This window comes from Rhipicephalus microplus, chromosome X (genome assembly GCF_043290135.1).
Source record: "Rhipicephalus microplus isolate Deutch F79 chromosome X, USDA_Rmic, whole genome shotgun sequence".
NCBI lineage: Eukaryota > Metazoa > Arthropoda > Arachnida > Ixodida > Ixodidae > Rhipicephalus > Rhipicephalus microplus.
In genome coordinates, this window is record NC_134710.1 from 310254032 (window position 1) to 310258503 (window position 4472).

The following is a 4472-nucleotide window of genomic DNA, read 5'->3' on the forward strand; positions in this document are numbered from 1 at the left end:
ATTATCTGTGCGATAAGATTTTGAAGCGGCAAGAACACCACAATTAAGAAAAAAATCTATTGAAATAAGTAAAAAAGGAGATGTTTTTGACATGAACCAATACAGCTATATAAAGTGATAATGCCTGCTATTAAAGTGACAATGCGGTGCTACCTGCCGTTGAGTATTTGGAGCAACATTTAGACGCACCGATGAAAAAAATAGAATACAAAGACACTGCTAACTACTGAAATTTATTAAAAGCCTCATCAGAATATATTGCTGATGTTATCTCCAGTTAAAGACTGCTGGTCAAAGATTGGAAAAGTTAAAAAACTTTTAAACCATATCGGCGTAATTATAACGAAGGTAGTTGATTCTTTTAAGGGAAAGCTTCATTAAAAAGTTGCGTTCTTTCTCATCAGCTCTGTTTGACTTTTGCAGGGTGAGATCTACTTAACATCTTTGATGCCACTTTTACATTAAAAGGAAGAGATATGATACCTTAATGTTGTTAATGAAACAGAATCAATTTATTTTTTCACTTGGAAACAGAGTTTATACCTTAATATTTTGACTGAAATAGAATGAATTATATTTTTCACTTTGAAACCAACCTTACAATTTGATTCAGCAGAAGTTTTTCATTCACAAAAGGTACGCCTTTTTTGCACACTCTCAATTCTATGTGCTTTGGTCGTTACTAGCTTATAAATAGTAAAATTATTGACATGATAGGTTGCAATAGTGCCAACTTCTGCATACTAAATGTGAAAGCTCTTATTCTTTTCAGAGAGAACTAAAATAACAGAGGGCAAGATATTGGCTCTAGTGATTAGTGTCAAGATGTTTTTGAAGTTCATATACACTCACCTTTATATTTTGTTCCATATATTTGATTTACCACACTCATTATAAACACGGTGTTCTTTTTATAAAGTTTTGTTAGTGTTATACGTGGGATATAATTGTTATTCACAATGGTGCAGAGGGCACAGAGATAACTTTTAAAAGTCTGCTTTTTAAACATTCTCATGGACTAAATCTGACTACAATACAGTGAATTTCATGATTAGTGGAGATCGATTTCTAGTGAAAGATTCAATGGCAGGCTGTTTTGGCTGCATTTTTTTACTCCTTGAGTGAATTGTTACTAAGTTGATATATATTTTTGCGTACACTTAGGAGCTGTCAGCATATCAATGGCTTACCAGATATCTTAATCACACTGATGCCTCAAGAGTAGCTGATAATACAATATTATGCCTGCCCTCACATCTGTGCTTTTAAGAGCATTAACTTCTGGTTTATTAAAATCAGGTACATGCCACGGTGCCATGACGCACATATCATTTCTGCCAGGTAAAACAGCGCTTCATAATAGCTTGTTGAGTCATATATGAGTATATTACATTGTTTATTACATTGTTTTAAACAAGTATAGCCAACATTGCAAACACACTTGATATTGCTTCAATACAATGCCTGATTAGTCTTTTCTGGAGCATTGACAACCACTAGTGTGGCTATGTACACCACCTGGATTTCCAAGGTTCAAATTCAGCCACCACTGATATTTACTTTGTCTTTTCATTGAAATTTTTCACTCGTTGTGAAGCTGCTATTATTGGCAACAGATGTACTGTCGCACTGTCTCTTTGATGCTTACTTGGAGATTTACAAAGTGCATTCATGCTGTTCCTGAGTTAACATAGGCAGTGAATCACATGTAGGTCATACCCACATCCCACAGACAGTATTGTGCAGGTATGCACAGACATGACTGATGAAAAAGGTTTGACACCGTGTTAAAAACATTATTCATGTCATGGGGTCATTACACAGCAGTTACAATGTCACACTATTTATTCTCTTCCAGGTGCTGCTTCTATTGTTATTGGGCCAGCTGTCACCTCTCATGCCAGCGCCACTATGACTGTTCATGCCACAAGCACCTTGGTGACCCAATGTTGCAGGAATATGTGTCACCGCATCACCAGTAAATTGTCCACGCCATCATTTTCGCTGTATCCTCCAGTGCTATTTCTGGATGGTTCTGCGTTCAGTCCAGCAACATGAAACAGTAACAGGTGATCAAGCGGCTCATAAGCACACCCTTATCTTGGTTGCATGAGGCTATAGCACTACAGTCAAGATTTCATACTCATTGTTATGTTCTTCCACGTTAGTGAGTGTGAAACAAACCTGTACCATGTACATCTTGTTTACTTTATTATCATTATCTAGTTTGAAATTTGCTTTCGACATATCACATTGAAAACATAGCTTTCGAAAGGGGACCTTTAAGACCCGCAGTTGTAATTTCTGTGTTGAATTTCACACTGGCAACCTTGAGCGGTAGTGAGCGCATCTACCATTCATTTCGACAACCCCTCAATGAGGACACTGTTTCTCTATCCGTTATCAACCGTCAATGTAGACACTTTGCTTTGTGCCCGCTTATCGACGCTCACTTAATCTTCTCCCCCAATGCAAGAGAAACACTGTCGCCATGGGGGGCATTGTCAAAGTGAATGGTAGATGCAGTGTTTGGTGCGTCGGTTTCGGTTTCGCCAGCTAAATTGAGCAGAATGCATCACCTGCAGTGATTACCAGTGGCCGCTTTTCCTAAATTTTAAACTGGCTATTGACTATTTGTAAGAAAAAGTTCAATTCGTACATTCGACCCAACTGGCTATTAGCGCTGGAAAATAGATAAGTGTGTTAATTTCAATAATTACTGCCATAATTAGTGTTTGTACCCTTATGAAGATAAAGTAAAATGTGTCAAACGACAGTTTTTTTTTCAAAAGAAGTTCTTGGAATGCACTCGATAAAAGGCATTTCTGGCAAGGTAATGAAGGTATCGAAATATAAAATAATTACTTAATTATGTATAACAATTCTTTAAGTGCTTTTCGCACGAGCAATATTGAATAAAGTTGCCACATTTGTTTTTTTCCGGAAACATGGTAAGTTCCAAGGGCACAAATAAATTATGTTCTGGTGGCCTGTCAACATGCTACAAATTAAAAATAATTAGGCACTGAAGTTTTAGCAAATACTCTGAATAATATTGTGAGTGTCACTTTGTTTGAAAATCCTCTGTATTCAGCATCAAAAACTTGCCTTGGTGATCGGACTATAATTATGCACAAAATTTCATATTAAAGCTCTGTGGTCAAGCTGTTATATGTGGAATTACTGGAGAGTATTATTTTTAAATTCGAAAAATGTTTTTTTTTTGAAATATATATCCACACCAGCTTCTCGACTACGTAGCTCAAGTGACATGACACTCTCGCGAGGGCAATGTTCAGCAGAATCCCACTGACCTGTAATACAGAGAGTGCGTTTGATGTTCTCTACAGAGTGATTGAAATGGGAATAGGGTTATCATCTGCATTCCAGTGCCAGTAGAGGGGTGCTACAAGGACTGCGTTCAGTGTGGTGACTTACAGGTTAGCCATGCAGCTTTATTGATGTAAAGTCAGACATCCTGCTTTCCAGGGGAGTTCTTCAAATGCAGTAGGTGTGTTTTAAAAACCCAATGAAAATATTTACTCATGTTCAGTACATATGTCTTATAGCATGCTTGTAGCCCTTCCGCGGTAGTCTAGTGGCTAAGGTACTCGGCTGCAGACCTGCAGGTTGCAGGATCGAATCCCGGTAGCTGCATTTCTGATGGAGGCGGAAATGTTGTAGGTCCATGTGCTCAGCTTTGGGTGCATGTTTAACTACCCCAAGTGGTCAAAATTTCCAGAGTCCTTCACTACGGCGTCTCTTATAATTATATGGTGGTTTTGGCACGTTACACCCCACTAATCAATCAATCACTCAATTATAGCATGCTTGTAGCATCGATGCAGAACACTCATAAACGCAATCGTAAAACAACCGTTTCTTATTTTTCCGGCTTTCAGGAGAGCACCCTGCCCCCTGAGACCCAAAGGCTTTCACATGAACACAGAAGCGAAAAAAAATTTAAATTAAGAACCGTAGCCAACGCAATAATCTAGTTTATGTTAGGCTTAAGGGATAATTGTGTACTTCATACTTATTAACGGCCTGATGGCTCATATGGGATTCATCAGCAGTGGCGTAGCGAGGAAGGTAAAAGTAGCTGCCTAACTCCCCCCCCCCCACTTCCCCCAGCACATTCCCGGTATTTTTATCTTAACGTCGTGAATTATTTTTCTATTGTGACCCGTTTGTGACAGGAAGGCGCTAGTGTGAGTGACAGACAGACAGACAGATTCACGGTTACCGATAAAACCCTCTGAAGCTTCACCCTACTCATCATCATTCACTTCGTACGTAGCCTGTGATTTTCTCAGTTCTGCATCTGCATACCTACATGCACACATACAAACACACAATAATGTACATAAAGTATGACAGACGTCGCCTACTATTCACATATTACCCCCACGCGAAAAATATATTTTTGCTACTCTACTGGTCTCCACACTCTAGCGACATTTATTCTAGTG